The sequence below is a fragment of the Cervus canadensis genome, chromosome 30, assembly GCF_019320065.1.
Source record: "Cervus canadensis isolate Bull #8, Minnesota chromosome 30, ASM1932006v1, whole genome shotgun sequence".
In the NCBI taxonomy this organism is placed as follows: domain Eukaryota; kingdom Metazoa; phylum Chordata; class Mammalia; order Artiodactyla; family Cervidae; genus Cervus; species Cervus canadensis.
In genome coordinates, this window is record NC_057415.1 from 16,462,354 (window position 1) to 16,484,801 (window position 22,448).

The following is a 22,448-nucleotide window of genomic DNA, read 5'->3' on the forward strand; positions in this document are numbered from 1 at the left end:
GCAGTCACCATCTGCAGTGATTTTGGAGCCCCCCCCAAAAAAGTCTGACACTGTTTCCACTGTCTCCCCATCTATTTCCCATGAGGTGATGGGACCAGATGCCATGATCTTAGTTTTCTGAATGTTAAGCTTTAAGCCAACTTTTTCACTTTCCTCTTTCACTTTCATCAAGAGGCTTTTTAGATCCTCTTCACTCTCTGCCATAAGGGTGGTGTCATCTGCCTATCTGAGGTTATTGATATTTCTCCCAGCAATCTTGATTCCAGCTTGTGCTTCTTCCAGCCCATTAATATAAAGCAAATGCTACTACCACTATCAGTATTTTTCAGGAAAGGAAACCTAACCTAAAGAAGCAAAATAACTAACCTGAGCAAAGTCACAAACTTGTAAAGTAGCAGAATCAGGATCTTAACACAGGCTTTTTGCCTGAAACCTGAAATTTTTAAACTCCTGCCTCAGAGACTTGCCTCAATATAAAGCAAGAGTAATTAAAACAATAATAGCACAGCAACATAGAAATGTGAACCCAGGCAAATATGAAAACCTAGTATATGAAAAAAGTCAGTCATGAAGAAGGCCTTACTCAGTAATGGACAAATGTCTATAAGTATGAAAAGAAAACAAGGTACCAATATATTATATTATATAATACCTTACATTATATAAAATAAAGACCAAATGAAGTAAGTTTTTAAAAGTTGTCAGATAACTATAAAAATTAAACCAACTAATTTTATAATTTAAATGGGACTTTTAAGCATGACACAAAACTCAAGGTATAAAGAAAAAAAAAACCAGAAACTTGCAGAAAATATATAATAGTTAATGATCACAATGATAACATCTGTAAAACAATATAAAAACCCAATAGAATATAAAATTCTATAAAGGCTAGAAACAATTAAGAAATACAAATAGCCAATAGCATATTAAAATAAATTTAATCTTACCAGTGGCTCAACATTAAAAAGTCCAACATCATGAATAGATTATGGAAGAAACCCACAGAAGAAGTAATTAAAATCAACTCATTCCAAATTAATCCTTTATACAATGGGATTAAAAGAGAACATTTCTAAACTGATCAAGGTTATCTTCCAGATACCTTGGGGAAATACCACAGTTCATGCCTTAACTTCATAAGTATCTCCCTAAAATGAAAACCAAGATCAAAAATTCTACTACCATGACTTCTGTTTAAAAATGTAGTAACTCGAAGTGCTCACTGATGCCAAGATAAAAAGAAATGAGGGAAGACTTAGAAACAAAACTGTACTTATTTATAGACAACTGTCTGTCTAGAAAATACAAAAGGATCTGTAGACAAACTACTAGAATAAATAAATAAATGTTTGCAAACTTTCTTGATTTACATGATTAGGAGTCTTTAGAAAAAGTTTTTCTGTGTACTACTTGTAATAATTAATAAAAAATATAAGTGCATGTTCATTTATGAATATAGGAAAGATAAAAGCAAGTTTTTAATGGGAAGATTCACTGTCACAAAGATGGTAATTTCCTTCAAACTAAATGCATTCTTGTCATAATCTCAACAGAACTTTTCACAAAACTTAACAAGCTGATCCTAAAATTAATCTACAAGACCACAGGGCCAAGAAGAACTGAGACCAATTTGAAAACGAACAGAAAGAGGCCTTTGCCCTGCCAAGTATTAAAACTTGCAATAATTTAGGCATGTAGAATTGACACATATACTAGATCTCCATCTATTATATATAAGAGCTCATTAGCAGACCCCATATACATAGAAACTTCACTTATGGCACAGGTAGCATTGAAGATCAATAGTAACAGTGTGTGTACACTCAGTCACTGAGTCACGTCTGACTCTTTGTGACCCCATGGACTGTGGCCCGTCTCCTCTGTCCATGGAATTTTCCAGGCAAGAACACTAGAGTGGGTTGCCATTTCCTACTCTAGCGGATCTTCTCAACCCAGGGATCAAACCCACGTATCTTGCACTGGCAGGCAGATTCTTTACCACTGTACCACCTGAGAAGCCATGGTAAAAGTAAGAATGCTTAACACATGGTGTAGTGACATTTGGTTGTACATACTGTTAGATTCATGAATCAAGGTAAACTGAATGTGGTCATACAGGAGATGGCAGAGTGAACATTGAGATTTTAGGAATCAGCGAACTAAAATGGATGAGGATGGGCACATTTAATTCAGATGATCATTATATGTACTACTCTGGGCAATAATCCCTTAGAAGAAATGGAGTGGCCCTCATAGTCAATAAAAAAGTCCAAAATGCAGTACTTGGTTGCAGTCTCAAAAATAACAGACTGATCTCATTTCATTTCCAAGGCAAACCATTCAACATCACAGTAATCTGAGTTTATGCCCCAACCACTAATGCCGAAGAAGCTGAAGATGAACAACTCTATGAAGACCTACAAGACCTCATAGAACTAACACCAAGAAAAGATGTCCTTTTCATCATAGGGGACTGGAATGCAAAACTAGGAAGTCAAGAGATACCTGGAATAATAGGCAAGTTTGGTCTTGGAGTACAGAATGAAGCAGGGCAAATTCTAACAAAGTTTTGCCAAGAGAACACACTGGTCATAGCAAACACTCTTTTCCAGTAACACCAGCAAAGACTCTACTTATGGACATCACCAGATAGTCAGTACCGAAATAAGTCTTTCCAGCTGAAGATGGAGAAACTCTATACAGTCAGCAAAAACAATGCCTGGAGCTGACTGTGGCTCAGATCATCAGCAAAATTCAGGCTCAAATTGAAGAAAGGAAAACCACTAGGCCATTCAGGTATGACCTAAATCAAATCCCTTATGATTATATAGTGGAGGTGATGGAACAGATTCAAGGGATTAGATCTGGTAGACAGAGTGCCTAAAGAACTATGGATGGAGGTTCATAACATTGTACAGGGGGTAGTAACCAAAATCATCCCCAAGAAAAAGAAAAGCAAAAAGGCAAAGTGGTTGTCTGTGGAGGGCTTACAAATAGCTGAGAAAATAAGAGAAGCAAAAGGCAAAGGAGAAAGGGAAAGATATTCCCAACTGAATGCAGAGTTCCAGAGAATAGCAAGGAGAGATAAGAAAGGCTTCTTAAGGGAACAATGCAAAGAAATAGAGGAAAACAATAGTATGGGAAAGACCAGAGATCTCCTCAAGGAAACTGGGGATACCAAGGGAACATTTCATGCAAAGATAGGCACAATAAAGGACAAAAGTGACAAGTGCCTCATAGAAGCAGAAGAGATTAAGAAAAGGTGGCAAGAATACACAGAACTCTACAAAAAAACTCTTAATGACCCAGATAACCACAATGGTGTGGGCATTCACCTAGAGCAAGATATCCTGGACTGTGAAGTCAAGTGGGCCTTAGGAAACATTACTATGAACAAAGCTATTGAAGGTGATGGAATTCTAGCTGAGACATTTCAAATCCTAAAAGATGATGCTGTTAAAGTGTTGCATGCATTATGCCAACAAATTTGGAAAACTCAGCAGTGGCCAAAGGACTGGAAAAGGTCAGTTTTCATTCCAATCCCAAAGAAAAGCAATGCTAAAGAATGTTCAAATTACCATACAATTGCACTCATGCCAGCAAGATTATGCTCAAAATCCTGCAAGCTAGGCTTCAGCAGTATGTGAACCGAGAACATCCATATCTACAAGCAGCATTTAGAAAAGGCAGAGGAACCAGAGATCAAATAGCCAAAATCCGCTGGGTCACTGAAAAAGCAAGAGAGTTCCAAAGAAACATCTACTTCTGCTTCATTGACTATGCTAAAGCCTTTGACTGTGTGGATCACAGCAAACTGTGGAATATTCTTAATGAGATGGGAATACCAGACCACCTTACCTGCCTCCTGAGAAACCTGTACACAGGACAAGAAGCAACAGTTGGAACTGAACATGGAACAATGGACTGGTTCCAAATTGGGAAAGGAGTACGTCAAAGCTATGTATTGTCACCCTGCTTATTTAACTTATATGCAGAGAACATCATGCAAAATGCTAGGCTGGATGAATCACAAGCTGGAATCAAAATTACTGGAAGAAATATCAACAACCTCAGATATGCAGATGATACCACTTTAATGGCAGAAAGTGAAGATGAACTAAACAGCCTCTTGATGAAAGTGAAAGAAGAGAGTGGAAAAAGCTGGCTTAAAACTCAACATTCAAAAAACTAAGGTCATGGCATCCAGTCCTAACACTTCCTGGTAAAAGATGAGGAAAATGTGGAAACAGTGTCAGATTTCATTTTCTTTGGCTCCAAAATCAATGCAGAAGATGACTACAGCCATGTTAAAAGATGCTTGCTCCTTGGAATAGCTATGACAAACCTAAACAATGTTTATAAAGCAAATACATCACTTTGCTGTCAAAAGTCCATATAGTCAAAGCTTTGGTTTTTCCAGTATTCATGTATGGATGTGAGAGTGGGACCATAACAAAGGCTGACGGCTAAAGAACTGATGGTTTTGAACTGTGGTGCTGGAGAAAACTCTTGAGAGTCCCTTGGACTGCAAGGAGATCAAATCAGTCAGTCTAAAGGAATTCAGCCCTGAATATTCATTGGAAGGACTGGTGCTGAAGCTGAAGCTCCAATACTTTGGCCACCTGATTCAAAGAGCTGACTCATTGGAAAAGACCCTGATGCTGAGAAAGACTGAGGGGAGGAGAAGTGGGCAATAGAGGATGAGATGGTTGGATGGCATCACCAACTCAATGGACATGAGTTTGAGCAAACTCTGAGAGATACCAAAGGACAGGGAAGCCAGGTGTGCTGCAGTTCATTGGGTCATAAAGTGTCAGACACGACTGAGCAACTGAACAACAAAATGCAGAGGACATCATGCTGGATGAATCACAAGCTGGAATCAGGATGCCAGGAGAAATATCAATAACCTTACATATGCAGATGATACCACCCTAAAGCCAGAAAGTGAAGAGGAACTAAAGAGCCTCTTGATCAAAGTGAAAGAGGAGAGTGAAAAAGCTAGCTTAAAACTCAACATTCAAAAAATGAAGATCATGGCCTCTGGTCCCATCACATTATGGCAAACAGATGTGGAAAAAATGGAAATATGACAGGTTTTTTTTTCTTGGGCTTCAAAACCACTGCAGACTCTGATTGTAGCCACAAAATTAAAAGACCCTTGCTCCTTGGAAGAAAAGCTATGACAAACCTAGACAGCATATTAAAAAGCAGGGACATCACTTTACCGACAAAGGTCCACAGTCAAAACTATAATTTTTTCCAGTAGTCATGTACAGATGTGAGAGTTGAACCATAAAGAAAGCTGAGTACCAAAGAACTGATGCTTTCAAACTGTGGTGCTGGAGAAGGCTTTTGAGAGTCCCTTGGACTGCAAGGAGATCAAACCAGTCAATCCTAAAGGATCAACCCTGAAAATTCATTGGAAGGACTAATGCTGAAGCCAAAGTTCCAATACTTTGGCCACCTGATGAGAAGAGTCGACTCATTGGAAAAGACCCTGATGTTGGGAAAGATTGAGGGCAGGAGAAGAAGGGGCCAACAGAGGATGAGATGGTTGGATGGCATCACTGACTCAATGGACATGAGTCTGAGCAAACTCCAGGATATAGTGAAGGACAGGGAAGCCTGGCGTGCTGCAGTCCATGGGGTTGCAAAGAGACTGACTGGACTAGGAACTGAACCACACGAGTAACATTGTCTCGGGTGGAAGGAGGAAGGAAATTCTATCATTATCACACCACAGGCCACCACACACCAAAGAAGAAGAAAAAAAATGCCTAGCTAGGGACTTCCCTGGTGGTCCAGTGGCTAAGACTCTGTGCTCCCAATGCAGAGGGCTCAGGTTAGATACCTGGTCTGGGAGCTATATCCCACATGCCACAAGTAAGAGTTCTCATACCACAACTATGACCAAGAGCAGCCAAATAAATATTAAGTAAAAAATTTTCTGTAAAAGCCTAGCTGTAAGAAGAAAAGTTTTACAAGTCCTAGAAGAAAATATAGAAAAGTAACTCAAACAGTGGGGTAGAGATGGATTAAAAAAAAAATAAAACCAAAAAAACAAGTCTAAAATATAAAGCAAAAGATTGAGAAATTTGATTATATGAAGATTTAATGCTTCTGCTTTTAAGACCCCAAAAACAAAATTTAAAAAGGCAACTCACAGTCCAGGAAGACAGGTACAATGCATGAAAGCAACAAAAGATTAGTATTCAGAATTTACAAAGAACTATAAATCAAAGACAGAAAGCTAACACTCCCAGCAAACAAATGGGCAGAGATTGGGACTAAGAAATTCACAAAAGAAGAAACCTCATTGTCCTACCTTGCTCTTCGTTTTCTTACCTACCTACAGTGAGTATGGTTTTGGTCTGCTCCATGCCCTATAAGTTGACTTTATCAGTTAGAATAATGCATGGCAACAAACAACTCTTAAATCTTTACAATTTAATTTACAAAAGAGGCTGTTTCTTGCTGGTGCTGCATGTCCAGCCCAGATGCTGCGGTGGAGGAGGCTCTATTCTGCACAGTAACCCAAGGATTCAAGATGATGGAGGTTCCACCAATTTGCAGATGCATCATCTGGAATTTATCCCTGGGATTGCCCAATATGCCAGTGACTGCTTGTGTAAGTAATTCCACTAGCTTACAGATATAAATGTACATAGGTAAAAACCAAGCTCCATAATGTTACCAGTAATAAAGTTTACATTTAATTTTTTATGTTTAACTCCTATGTTCCTCAATCAACTGCTCCAGAACAAAATGGGGAAGAGTAATCTTGTCTAAAGATGCTCCAGACATCCTCCCCCAACAATATGTCAGTCTCCATATTCACCTGTACTTCTAAAAATATTTCTAAAAATTTCTAAAAAATTTTATAAACAAATTTTTAAAAAGGGAGCCACTAGAAGAATTATAAAGTTTTCATACCTTTCAAATCACTGGAGCAAGTGAAAAAATAAAACGAAGAAAACATGATCAAGGCATCAAACATCAAGAAGAAACATGGCAATCAGAAAACAAAATAATTCCAAACATATCAGTAAGAATAAAACATGCAAAATATTTAAATTCACCTATTAAAATTTTTTTCAAATTGAATTTAAAAAATTCAACATAGAGACTTCCCTGGTGGTCCAGTGGTTAAGAATCCACCTTATAATGCAGGGGACAGGGGTTGGATCCCTGGTTGGGGAACTAAGATCCTACATGCCATAGAGCATGTAAAAGCACACTGCAACACAGCTCCTGGGCCTGTACCGCAACCGAAGAACCTACGTGCTGCAATGAAAGATCCGCATGACACAAGGAAGATCTTGCATGCCGCAACTAATGCCTGACTCAGCTAAATAAACGAACACATACACACTCAGCCTATATATTAACAGAGACAATGAAAACAAAACCATACAGAAAGTGTTTAAGGATAGAAAATGATACATTACACAGTTGCTAGGAAAAAGAGCAGGTAGAGCAATATCAACAACAGATGATATAGAATTTACAGCCAAAAGCAATAAAGACAAAGATGCTTCACGATTACATAATCTACCAAGAGATTACAACCATCACACATCTTAAACATCTTAAATCTATAACACAAAACTAGTGAAAACAGGAAAAATTAGTAAAGTCATAATAATAGGCTAACACACCTCCAAAACATAAAATAAGGAATTAGAAGCTTGATCTAGTAAATAAAGACAATCACTTTCAACAGAGAGCACAAAATTTTCAAAAAATAGGGTATTCACTAAAGTCATCACATACTAGGTTACAAGGAAATCACAACAAATTCAGGAAAGCAAAGATCATACTTGCAGACCATACAATTACCACAGTACAAGAAAATTTGAAGTTTATTGATGAAAATACAATAAAACAAGCAAAAATCTATCAACCTGAAAATATTTAAAACCTGTTTCTAAATAACTTGCAATAAAGGGAAATTAAAAGACAATTCAACACAAATTATGTAACAATCTCAATAAGAATTCATATTAAAATCTGTGGTATTTGCTTAAACAAAAATCTGAAGAAAATCATCTGCCTAAAAAAAAGCCTCCCTCTGTCACAACATTCACACACACACACACACACACACACACACACACACATCTACCTGGATTAAAAAGCTGAACATAATAGTTCTGGTTCCCCGTATTCCAGGCCATGGTAGGATTGTCCTTACTCCTTTGAGATTAAATGAGCAGAGGTGAAATACATCACTTCTGGGTCAGTTCACTTAATTGATGGCACAAAAACCTCTATAGACCTCTCCCTCTGACCAGCAGCTATCAAGATAATATCAGAATACAACCACTTTAGAAAACTGGTATTTATGAGGAGTGAACATCACACATCTTCTGACTTGGGGCAGGGGAGGGGCAAAATTCTGCTTCTAAGGATATATGCAGCAAAAATGTATACACATGTTCACCAAGAAAGGGACAGTGGTTCATAGAATCATTATTTATAATAGCCAAAAACTGAACACAAACTAAATGTCCAGAAACCGTGGATTGAAACACTGTGGTACTTTCTTACAATGGAATATTATATAACAAAAAGAATGAATGAATGAACTGTGACCATGCACAATGTCATGGATGATTCTCACAATTATACTGGTCAGTGAAAAAAGCCAAACAAGAGTACATAAAGTATGATTACATTCATATAGATTTCAAAGCCAGACAAATCTTTGGCAATTAAAAATTACGCTGTTTATCTTTGCAAGGAGAGTGACTAGGAAAGAGCAGAAAGGGATAGATTCTGGGGTTTAATGTTCTCTTTCTCAATCTATGTGCCAGTTATTTATCCATGATGTACAAACCTGTCTATCAAGTTGTTCACTTTGAACAAATTTCTGTGTATGAATTATTACTACACATATTATAGATATGCATGCATGCATGCTAAGTCATTTCTAAGTCGGGTCCGACTCTTTGTGACCCTATGGACCACAGCCTGCCAGGCTCCTCTGTCCACGGGATTCTCAAGCAAGAATACTGGAGTGCATTGCCTTGCCCTACTCCATTATAGATATATGTATATATTATAAGATGGCTCAAATGGTAAAGAATCTGCCTGTGATGAGGGAGACCAGGGTTCAATCTCTGGGTCAGGAAGATCCCCTGGAAAAAGGAATGGCTAGTTACTCTAGTATTCTTACCTGGAGAACTCCATGAATAGAAGAGCCTGGTGGGCTACAGTCCATGAGGTCAGAAGAGTCGGATACAACTGAGTAACTAACACTTTCACTTTCATAAAATAAATTAGACTTCATTATGATATTCTTCCCTGGTGGCTCAGATGGTAAAGCGTCTGCCTACAATGCAGGAGACCTGGGTTCAATCCCTGGGTCGGGAAGATCCTCTGGAAAAGGAAATGGCAACCCACTAAGGTACTCTTGCCTGGAGAATCCTGTGGGGTCACAAAAAGTTGGACATGACTGAGCAACTTCACTTTCGCTTTCATGTTATATTCAATAAAAAGTTGTGTGTGTAGTAGTTGTGCTCTGCCAGCCTGGGTCATAAAGTAAGAAGATTCATAACAGTTCTTACTTAACCAATGACAGATATGCATCATGAACAAAAAATAAACCTTTACTCCTTACATGACACTAAGATGTCGGGGTTGTCACCATAACATAACCTAGCCTTTTCCTAAGTGACATTTATCTTTAAGCCTTCAACGAAGACACAGAATGCAAAAGCTATAAGAAAAATGATTTGATAAATTTATAAAAGAAACCATTAAAACATTTTTAGAAGGGGGTGGGAGGAGAGTGGGATACAGGATCCAACCTGAAAAAACTCCCAACAGCCAAAGCTGAAAAGTTTGAGCAATGAAGTACGTAATACTGGATTATAACCCAAAGTATAAAATAAACACACATGAATACAAGCTGATATAAAAGTTATTGAATAAAATGAAAAAGAGACAAATCTTCCTTACGTAAGTAATCCAAATAATATACGTAGATACTTCCTTCTAAGAGTTAGAGCTTAACCACCCCCCCAATCTTTTTGAGTATGGGTTGGACTTAGTGACTGGCTTCCAAAAAATACGGCATGGAAACGGAAAATTAGCAACTTCACAGAGAAACCTGTCAACAGTACTTTAACCAAGTGATCGTAATTCACCAATGATATCATGTACATGTCATGTCCCCCTGGTATGATGTAATGAGAAGGGCACTTTTCCTCTGCAGCATTTTATTTGCCAAATCCAGTCTAGTCATTAGGAAATATTGAGAGAGTCAATTCCTAGGTAAGCTGATAAGAAGTCCAGGGTCCCCAAGGAGGACAAAAGGGGTCCTAGAGCCCTCGAGGAGGAAAAAGAGGTCTGGGGCTCTTAAGGAGAAAAAGACAAACTTTTTTTCTACACTGCTTTGTTTTAGTCAATAGAACAATGTATCTTGCTCCAGGACATGTTTCTCCTTAACAAGAAAGTGTTCTGACTAATCTTGTTATCTTAAGATACATGTTGTGGGAGTGTGTCTGGTAAGACCTTTCTATTGTTAGTTCTAATCTTGTTAATTTTAGGTGTATCTTGTGGGAGCAGGTCTGGTAAAAGTAATATAAGGCCTTGATAAGACTAGTGGATGGGGGCACTCTCAGTACCCCTTCTGATGTCTAGTCAGAAGCTTTCTCTGTCCCTTTTTCATTTTAATAAAACTCTGCTACACAAAAGCTCCTGAGTGATCAAGCCTGGTCCCTGGTTCTTCTTTGGAGACCATGAATCTGACATCATTCCCCATAAGCTATCAATATCACACAAAGTTTGAGGGACATTCTAAAAAATACCTGTCCAGTACTCATCAAAACTATCAATGTCATGTAAAACACAGTTGAGAAACAGTCATGGACCTTAGGGGTGGCTAAGGAGATGACAACTAAATGCAATGTGGCATCCTAGATTAAATTCTGGAATAGAAAAAAGGCATTAATGGGAAAATTAGGGAAATGTGAATAAAGCCTAGACTATGTGTAATAGTATATCAATAACATATCAACCAGTATTGGTTTCTTAATGTCCCACAGTAACACAGCATGATGCTGTGGACTGAATTGTGTCCCCTGCCTCAAACTGATGTGTTGAAGGCCTAGTCCTCAGTGCGCCTGTCTTTAGAGACAGGGCTTTTTAAGAAGTGTTAGTCACTCAATCCTGTCTGACTCTTTGCAATGCCATGGACTGGAGTCCAGTGGGCTCCTCTGTCCATGGAATTCTCTAGGCAAGAATAGGAGTGGGTTGCCATTCCCTTCTCCAGGGAATCGTCCCAACCTTGGGATCAAACCCAGGTCCCCTGCACTGCCTTCAGATTCTTTACCATCTGAGCCACCAGAAAAGCCCTTTAAAGAGGTAATTAAGGTTAAATGAGATTGTAAGGGTGGGGCCCTAATCCAATAGGACTGGTGCCCTTATAAGAAGAGGAAAAGAAATCAGGAATGTACAGCACAGAGATAAGGCCACATGAGGTCACAGCAAGAGGGCACCAGAAATGAATCTTGCTGGCACCTTGCTCTTGGAGTTCCAACCTCTAGACCTGTGAGAAAATAATTTTGTCATTTAAGCCAATGAGTGCATATTTCTTATTATGGCAACCTGAGCAAATTAATTCAAATGATAATATTCAAGGAAACTAAAACTGGGTGAAGAGTATACAGGAACACTCTGTACTATCTTTGTAATGTTTCTATAAATCTAAAGGCTATTTAACCTAGAAGGAAATGGACACATTCTTAGAAAGGTACAATCTTTCAAGGCTGAACCAGAAAGAAATAGAAAATACAAACAGATCAACCACAAATGCTGAAATTGAAACTGTGGTTAAAAAACTTACAACAAACAAAGTCCAGGACCAGATGGCTCCATAAGCAAATTTTATCAAACATTTGGAGAAGAGTTAACACCCATCCTTCTGAAACTTTTCAAAAATTGCTGAAGAAGGAACACTCCAAAGCTCATTTTAGGAGGCCTGAAACCTCGTAAAATGCCTTTGACCTAAACAAGTCAAAGACACCACACAAAAAAGAGAAAATTACAGCCCAATATCACTGATGTACACAAGTGCAAAAATTCTCAACAAAACACTAACAAACCAAATCAAACAACAGAATAAAAGGCTCATACTCAATGATCCAATGGGATTCATCCCAGGGATGCAAGGATTTTTCAATATCTGCAAATCGGTCAGTGCAATACACTATTAACAACTTGGAAGTACAAAAACCATATGATCATCTCAACAGATGCAGAAAAAGCTTCTACTAAAAATTCAACACCCTAATTTATCATAAACACTCTCCATAAAGTGGGCATAGAGGGACCTACCTCAATGATAATAAAGGCCATATACAACAAAAGGGAAGGAAGAAGGGAAGTTAAGTTGCTCAGTCGTGTCCGACTCTCAGCGACCCCGTGGACTGTAGCCCACCAGGCTCCTCCGTCCATGGGATTCTCTAGGCAAGAATACTGGAGTGGGTTGCCATTTCCTTCTCCAGGGGATCTTCCCGACCCAGGGATCGAACCCAGGTCTCCCACACTGCAGGCAGACGCTTTAACCTCTGAGCCACCAGGGAAGCCCCATATACAACAAACCCACAGCTAACATCATACTCAATGATGAAAATCTGAATGCATTTCCTCTAAGATCATGAACAAGACAAGGATGTCCACTCTTGCCATGTTATTCAACATAGTTCTAGAACTACCAGCCATGGCCATCAGAGGGAAAAAAAAAGTACATTAAGTCTGCTACATACAAACCTTCAAAGTTGTGAGCTTTCAAAGATGCAAATGTATTCACATGTCAAATCATGTAAGTGTGTTCATGTCTGGCAGGCACTGTCACTTGCATGCATTCTCTACAGCCGGATGTGCTTTTCTGTACCTTATACTGTACAGTCCTGTATATAGCACAGCAGGGCAGTATCTTTACTTCAAGCCCAGGATGTCTGGGAGCAAGCATAAAAGCAGCGGTGATGTAATTGGTAAGAAGTGCCAAGCGATAATGATGGAAACAAAAGTGAAAATAATGGAGAGAGTGGAGCAAGGTGAAAAGATGGTAGACATTGCTTGTTCTTATAACACTGAACTCCTTGCTGTACACACAAGGAGCTTATTGATGAAGACCTGGTGAAACTGGAGACCCAGAGAAAGGATGGAGAAACAAGATGAAGTAGTAGTAACTGAAGAACCAAAGAGATTCATGATGCAAGGGGATTTTCTTTATTTGAGGAGGTACTGTCAGTTTTTGAGGCTCAGGACATAAACGCAGAATGGTACATGAAAGATGCAGCAGCCTTTCAAAATACAATCCAGTGCGACTGTGTCATCTGTGATGAGAAAAGAAAAGAGCTACCACTCAGACATCATTGGTTTTTTTCAAGAGGGTAGACAGAATTGAATCCAGCAAGGAACCAGAACCTGTGCCACTAATGTCAAGCATGAGTGAAACTGCATCTCCTGTTGCTGCTGATTCTTCAGTTCTGCCATCTCCCACTCTCCATGCCCACTCCAGTCAGTAACTTTTCTTGCCGTTCACTCAATGCCAGCCCCTGTATGCTAACTGTTGTACTGTACTACTGTACTTTTCAAGGTTCTTTACTGTGAGAATAAAAATGTTTTCTTTATTTTTATGTATTATTTGTGTGAAAAGTATTATAAACCTATTACAGTACAGTACTATATAGCCAATTGTATTAGTTGGGTATGTAGGCTAACTTTGTTGGGCTTACCAACAAACTGGACTTCTAAACATGCTCTTGTAGTTCACATGTAGGGAATTTACTGTAAAAGAATTCAAACTGGAAAAGAAGTAAAACTGTCACTATTTGCAGATGACATGATACTATACAAATTAATAAAAAATCCTGAAGATGCTACCAGAAAGCTACTAGACTTCATCAATGAACTGGATAAGGTTAAAGAATATAAAATTAATACACAATCTCTTGCATTTCTATATAATAACAATGAAAGATCAGAAAGAAATATTAAGGAAACAATCCCTTTTACCATCCTATCAAAGAGACTAAAATACTTAAGAATAAACCTACCTAAGGAGGCAAAAATGTGTACTCTGAAAAACTATAAGACCCTGATGAAAGAAACAGAAGACTACACAAGTAGATGGAAAGACATACCATGGAGGAATCACTGTTGTCCAAATGACTATAATATTCAAGGCAATCTATATATTCAATGCAATGTCTATCAAATTACCAAGAGTATTTTTCACAGAACTAGAACAAATTTTTTTAAAAACTTATATGAAAACACAAAAACCCTAATAACCAAAGCAATCCTAAGAAAGAAAAATGGAGCTAGAGGAATCAGGCTCCCTGACTTTAGACTATACTATAAAGCTACAGTCATCAAAACAGTATGATACTAGCACCAAAACAAAAATGTAGCTCACTGGAACAGGATAGAAAGCCCAGAGATAAACCCATGCGCTTATAGTCAACTAATCTATGACAAATGAGGCAAGACCATACAATTGGGAAAAGACCATCTCTTCAATAAGTGGTGTGGGAAGATGGGAGAGCTACATGTAAAAGAAAGAAATTAAGAACATTCTCTAATGCCATATACAAAAATTAAAATGTATTAAAAACGTAAATGTTAAGTCTGAAAACTTTTAGAGGAAAATATACAAAGAAGACTCTGACACAAATTGCAGCAATTAACTTTTTGGATCCACCTCTTAGAGTAATGAAAATAAAGACAAACAAACGGGACTTAATCACACTTCAAAGCTCTTGCTTAACAAAGGAAACCAAAGCAAACAGACAATCCACAGAATTTGGGAAAATATCTGCAGACAAAGCAACTTCAAGGGATTAATCTCTAAAGTATGTGCAGCTCAATATAAAAACAAACAAGCTAATAAAAAATGGGCAAAAGCTCTAAATAGACATTTTCCCAAAGACAACATACAGCTGACCAAGAAACACATGAAAAGATGCTCAAAATCACGAATTAGTAAATGCAAATCAAAACCCAATGAGGTATCACGTCATACTGGTCAGAATGGCCATCATTAAAAAGTCTACAAAACAATAAATGCTGGAGAGGGTGTGGAGAAAGGAAACCCTCCTACAGTGTTGGTGGGACTGTTAACTCGTACAACCACTATGGAGAATAGTATAGGGGTTCCTTAAAAAACTAAGTATAGAACTACCATGTGATCCAGCAATTCCACTCCTAGTCCTATACCCTGAGAAAACCATAATTTGAAAAGATACATCCACCCCAGGATTCACTGCAGCACTATTTACAATAGCCAAGACATGGAAGCAACCTGAATGTCCATCGACAGAAAAAAGGGATAAAGAAGATGTGGCCCATATATATATAAGGTTGGTGCAAAAATAACTGTGGTTTCAGATGGTGAATTTAAAATCATTACAATTAAGCTCAAACACATCTTTATTAATCAAAACAGGAATCATTACAATCAACACATTTTTGCCAATGAGAAATAAGTTGGTTTATTCCTATAGCATAAAAATCTGTTCTTCGGGATTCAACTTGGAAATTGTTTTGGAAATGCTCTTGGAAAGCATTTTCTGCCTCCTGCTGGTTGTGGAAGCATTTTCCCTGCAAAAAATTGTTGAGATGCTTCAAGAAGTGGTAATCAGTTGGCGAGAGGGCAAGTGAATATGGCAGTTGAAACAAAACTTTGTGGCCCAATTTGGTCAACCTGTAAAGCACTGGTTGTACAACATGCAGTCAGGTGGTATTGTGGAAAAGAACTGGGCCTTTTCTGTTGACCAATATCAGCTGCAGGTATTACAGTTTTGGGTGCACCCTATCAATTTGCTGAGCATACTTCTTAGATGCCATGGTTTCATTAGGATTCAGAAAGCTGTCATGGATCAGACACCATCAAACAGTGCCCAAGACCTTTTTTAGTGCAAGTTTGGCTTTGAAAAGAGCTTTGGAGCTTCTTCTTGGTCCAACCACTGAGTTGGTCATTACCAGTTGTTGTATAAAATCCAACTTTTCATTGCATGTCACAATCGAGAAATGGTTCATTGTTGTTGCATATAAGAAGAGAAGACATCACTTCCAAACGAGAATTTTTTTGATTTCTAGTCAGCTTCTGAGGCACCCACTTATTAAGCCTTTTCACCTTTCCAATTTGCTACAAATGCCAAAAGACCACAGAATCGCCAATGTTGAGTTCCTTGGAAACTTCTCTTGTAGTTTTCAGAAGATCAGCTTACTGATGGCTCTCAATTGGTCACTGTCCACTTGCAATGGCCAGCCACTGTACTCCTCATCTTTAAAGCTCTCATCCCCTTGGCAACACTTCTTGAACCATTGCCGCACTATGCTCATTAGCAGTTCCTGGGCCAAACGTCATGAGTTGTCTGTCTCCATTCCTTTACAACCCATTTTGAAGTCAAAAGAGAAAATCACTTGAATATGCTTTTTGTCTAACATCATTTCCACAGTCTAAAATAAATAGCATGTAATAAGTCATTAGCAAAAAAAACATGAAGGAAGAAATGCACTTTAAAATGATACAACATAACCACATTTATTTAAGAATGTATTCAATATCAAATGGCAAATTTCAGCAACACAAAAACTGCAAATACATTTGCACCAACCTAATACATAGACTAATTACAACCTAATTATATTTGCCTAATACAACCTAATTACACCAACCTAATACATGGGCTTTGCAGGTGGCACTAGTGATGAAGAACCCTCTTGCCAATGCAGGAGACATAAGAGATGCAGGTTCGATCCCAGGAGGAGGACACAACAACCCACTCCACTATCCCTGCCTGGAGAAACTCATAAATAGAAGAGGCTGGAGGACTCAGCCCATAGGGTCGCAGAGTCAGACACAACTAAAGTAACTTAGCATACGCAACACAATGGCATATTAGCCATAAAAAAGGATGAAATAACGCCATTTGTAACCACATGGAGGGACCGACAGATTATCATACTAAGTGAAGTGTTGCTGTTCAGTCACTAAGTCATGTCTGACCCCGTGAACTGCAGTAGACCAGGCTTCCCTGTCCTTCACACTACTATATATAAAATACATAATCAATAAGGACCTATTGTACTGAACAGAAAACTCTACTCAATCTATTGTAATAACCTAATGGCTTTTGTAATAACCTATATGGGAAAACAATCTGAAAAAGAATGCATATGTGTATGTGTCTATCTGAATCACTTTGCTGTATATATGGAACTAACACAGCATTGTAAACAACTACAGTATGAAAATAAAAACTAAAAAATAAAAGTTATTTTAAAAAAGTAACTGGGAGAAAATATTTGTAATTTATGTAACAGAAATATGTATATCAATGCAAAGAAATAGAGGAAAACAATAGAATGGGAAAGACTAGAGATCTCTTCAAGAAAAATAGAGATACCAAGGGAACATTTCATGCAAAGATGGGCTCAATAAAAGACAGAAATGGTAGGGACCTAACAGAAGCAGAAGATATTAAAAAGAGGTAGCAAGAATACACAGAAGAACTATACAAAAAAGATCTTCATGACCCAGATAATCAAAATGGTGTGATCATTCACCTAGAGCCAGACATCCTGGAATGTGAAGTCAAGTTGGCCTTAGGAAGTATCACTACGAAAAAAGTTAGTGGAGGTGATGGAATTCCAGTTGAGCTATTTCAAATCCTAAAAGATGATGCTGTGAAAGTGCTACACTCAATATGCCAGCAAATTATGAAAACTCAGCAGTGGCCACAGGACTGGAAAAGGTCAGTTTTCATTCCAATCCCAAAGAAAGGCAATGCCAAAGAATGCTCAAACTACTGCACAATTGCACTCATCTCACAGGCTAGTAAAGTGATGTTTAAAATTCTCCAAGCCAGGCTTCAGCAATATGTGAACCGTGAACTTCCAGATGTTCAAGCTGGTTTTAGAAAAGGCACAGGAACCAGAGATCAAATTGCCAACAACCGCTGGACCATCAAAAAACCAAGAGAGTTCCAGAAAAACATCTTCTGCTTTATTAACTATGCCAAAGCCTTTGATTGTGTAGATCACAATAAACTGTGGAAAATTCTTCAAGAGATGGGAATAGCAGACCACCTGACCTGCCTCTTGAGAAACCTGTATGCAGGTCAGGAAGCAACAGTTAGAACTGGACATGGTACAACAGACTGGTTCCAAACAGGAAAAGGAGTACATCAAGGTTGTATATTGTCACCCTGCTTATTTAACTTATATGCAGAGTACATCATGAGAAACGCTGGGCTGGAAGAAGCATAAGCTGGAATCAAGATTGCCAGGAGAAATATCAATAACCTCAGATATACAGATGACACCACCATTATGGAAGAAAGTGAAGAAAGAGCCTCTTGATGAAAGTGAAAGAGGAGAGTGAAAAAGCTGGCTTAAAGCTCAACACTCAGAAAACTAAGATCATGGCATCTGGTCCCATCACTTCACGGCAAATAGATGGGGAAACAGTGGACACAGTGGCTGACTTTATTCTTCTGGGCTCCAAAATCACTGCAGATGGTGATTGCAGCCATGAAACTAAAAGACGCTTACTCCTTGGAAGGAAAGTTATAACCAACCTAGACAGCATATTAAAAAGCAGAGACATTACTTTGCCAACAAAGGTCTGTGTAGTCAAGGTTATGATTTTTCCAGTGGTCATCTATGGATGTGAGAGTTGGAATATAAAGAAGGCTGAGTGCCGAAGAACTGATGCTTTTGAACTTGGTGTTGGAGAAACTCTTGAGAGTCCCTTGGACTGAAAGGAGATCCAACCAGTCCATCCTAAAGGAAATCAGCCCTGGGTGTTCATTGGAGGGACTGATGTTGAAGCTGAAGCTCCGATACATTGGCCACCTGATGCAAAGAGCTGATTCATTTGAAAAGACCCTGATGCTAGGAAAGATTGAAGGCAGGAGGAGAAGCAGACGACAGAGGATGAGATGGTTGGATGGCATCACCGACTCGATGGACATGAGTTTGGGTAAACTCCAGGAGCTGGTGATGGACAGGGAGGCCTGGCATGCTGCGGTTCATGGGGTCGCAAAGAGTCGGACACGACAGAGCAACTGAACTGAATGAATATGTATTATAGAAATATTTTTGATTCCTATCAAATATCTGAAAATTGCAAACCATCCCACAGAATACTGTGTATAGAAAAGGCAAGTCAGAAAAACAGAAATGACAAAAAAAATAGTAATAATTGTTAGCAACAGGGGAGTAATTCTCTAAAACTATGGTAGTCATACAATGACTTAAAATTAGTAAGGCAGATCAGTATGAAATATTTCCACAGTAATTTTTCCACAAATTATTAAAAAAAAACTTGACAAATATATACATGTAAAAATGATAAAGCAAAACTAATCATAGGCAAATTTATTTGTATGAAAATAAACAGAAAAGCAACTGAAAGAATGCCCCTACGAAACTGCTTATGGAGCTGGAACTGGAATTAGTGGATGGTGAAGAAAATTTTTACTTTATCAGGATTTACTTAGGTTTTTAGAACATCTTGGTGTTTGTTTATAATTGAAAATGTACTTTTCTGGGAGTAAGGGAAGGAAGTCTTTCATCTTCCAAGACTATCTCCCTGTCAGGGACTTCCCTGGTGGTCCAATAGCTAAGGCTCTGCATTACCATTGCATGGGGCTGGGTTAAATCTATGGTTCCAGGGAACTAGATCCCACATGCCCCAACTAAGACCTGGTATAATCAAATAAATAAGTTGCAAGCTACCCTACTTCCCTGATACAAAGTGTGGTGGAACAACAGCTATTTCTAGCCAGGAGAAGATCTATCACCCCAGCAGACAGTTTAAATAAAGCATTAGTAGCCAGTACTCTTAAATGGAAAGATGAGTTAATAACCCCAGGCAGTTACCTTTCACCATTCTTCCTTATCTCTGTCTATCCTTCATCCCTGGACAAGAGATTTGAGAGAGTTAACTTAGGCAGGTTGATAAGGTGTCCAAGCCTAAGGCCCCTTTAAGGAGAAGATAAACATTCTTTCTTTTTCACATTCTTTTGCCTTACTTAGACTAGTAGGCCTCACAGGCAGCAGTTTCTCTTCATCAAGGACAGGTCTTTTTTTTTTTTAGCTTTGGGTGAATGCTATGGGAGAAGGCCTGGGTAAAACTTCCACAGCCTTGAGCTCTGGGTTAACCTGTTCCTTCTAGCTAATCTCGTGCTGATGTCATCCCAGGATGCATGTTATGGGAAAGGGTCTAGGCGAAATTCTCACAGCCTTGAGGCACTTTGTATCTATTCCAGATAAAAAGACTTGAGATGTCTTCAAGAAAATTAGAGATACCAAGGGAACATTTCATGCAAAGATGGGCACAATAAAGGACAGAAATGGTATGGCTCTAACAGAAGCAGAAGATATTAAGAAGAGGTGGCAAGAATACACAGAAGAACTATACAAAAAAGATCTTACTGACCCAGATAACCACAATGGTGTGATCACTAACCTAGACCCAGACATCCTGGAATGAGAAGTCAAGAGTGTCTTAAGAAGCATCACTATGAACAAAGCTAGTGGAGGTGATGGAATTCCAGTTGAAAGTGAAAGTCGCTCAGTCATGTTCAATTCTTTGTGACCCCATGGACTATACAGTCCATGGAATTCTCCAGGCCAGAATACTGGAGTGGGTAACCTTTCCCTTCTCCAGGCAATCTTCCCAACCCAGGGATTGAACCCAGGTCTCCTGCATTGCAGGAGGATTCTTTACCAGCTGAGCCACAAGGGAAGCCCAAGAATACTGGAGTGAGTAGCCTATCCCTTCTCCAGGGAGATGTTCTGGATTCATGGATCAACTCGGGGTCTCCTCATTGCAGGTGGATTCTTTATCAACTGAGATATCAGGGAATTCCAGTTGAGCTATTTCAAATCCTAAAAGATGATGCTGTGAAAGTGCTGCACTCAATATGCCAGCAAATTATGAAAACTCAGCAGTGGCCACAGGACTGGAAAAGGTCAGTTTTCATTCCAATCCCAAAGAAAGGCAATGCCAAAGAATGTTCAAACTACTGCGCAATTGTACTTACCTCACACGCTAGCAAAGTAATGCTCAAAATTCTCCAAGCCAGGCTTCAACAGTATGTGATCTGAGAACTTCCAGATGTTCAAGCTGGATTTAGAAAAGGCAAAAGAATCAGAGATCAAATTGCCAACATGTGTTGGATCATAGAAAAAGCAAGAGAATTCCAGAAAAATACCTATTTCTGCTTTATTGACTATGCCAAAGCCTTTGACTGTGTGGATCACAACAAACTGTGGAAAAATCTTCGAGTTGGGAATAGCAGACCACCTGACCTGCCTCCTGAGAAATCTGTATGCAGGTCAAGAAGCAACAGTTAGAACTTGACATGGAACAACAGACAGGTTCCAAATCAGGAAAGGAGTACGCCAAGACTGTTTATCGTCACTTTGCTTGTTTAACTTATATACAGAGTACATCATGAGAAATGCTGGGCTAGATGAAGCCTAGCATCTTGGAATCAAGACTGCCGGGAGAAATATCAATAACCTCAGATATGCAGATCACACCACCCTATGGCAGAAAGCGAAGAGGAACTAAAGAGCCTACTGAAGAAAGTGAAAGAGAGTGAAAAGGTTGGCTTACAAGTCAACATTCAGAAAACTAAGATCATGGCATCTGGTCCCATCACTTCATGGCAAATAGATGGGAAAACAGTGGACACAGTGACAGACTTTATTTTCTTGGGCTCCAAAATCACTGCAGATGGTGACTGCAGCCATGAAATTAAGAGACACTTGCTCCTTGGAAGAAAAGCTATGACCAACCTAGACAGCATATTAAAAAGCAGAGACATTACTTTGTCAACAAAGGTCCATCTAGTCAAAGCTACGGTTTTTCCAGTAGTCATGTATGGATGTGAGAGTTGGAATATAAAGAAGGCTGAGCACCAGAGAATTGATGCTTTTGAACTGCGGGATTGGAGAAGATTCCTGAGTCCCTTGAACTGCAAGGAGATCAAATCGGTGAATCCTAAAGGAAATCAGTCCTGAATATTCATTGGAAGGATTGATGCTGAAGCTGAAGCTCCAATACTTTGGCCACCTGATGCAAAGATCTGACTCACTGGAAAAGACCCTGATGCTGGGAAAGACTGAAGGCAGGAGCAGAAGGGGAGGACAGAGGATGAGATGGTTGGATGGCATCACCAACTCGATGGACATGTGTTTGAGCAGGCTCCAGGAGATGCTGACGGACAGGGAAGCCTGGGGTGCTGCAGTCCTTGGAGTCGAAAAGAGTCAGACATGGCTGAGTGAACTGACCTGAGCAGATAGCTGAGAAGTATTATAAGGCCAGTTAAACTAGTGAGGTGGGTAACTCTCCTGCCCCCTTCTGATGTCTATGTCAGAAGTTTTTTCTGTCACTTTCACTTTAAATA

At 39.0% G+C, this 22,448-nt stretch overlaps 1 protein-coding gene across 13 annotated transcripts in view; it reads right to left on the bottom strand.

Annotated features, from left to right (window-relative positions):
* CDC14B (cell division cycle 14B) overlaps window positions 1-22,448 on the bottom strand; it is a 128,295-nt gene that overhangs the window by 64,537 nt on the left and 41,310 nt on the right. The window contains exon 1 of one of the 13 annotated variants that reach the window (XM_043453420.1): window positions 21,078-21,099. The exons of the other annotated variants lie outside the window; for them this stretch is intronic. The gene's annotated coding sequence lies outside the window, so the exon portion shown is untranslated. Of the gene's footprint in view, window positions 1-21,077; window positions 21,100-22,448 lie in introns of those variants that run through there. 13 annotated transcript variants of the gene reach the window in all.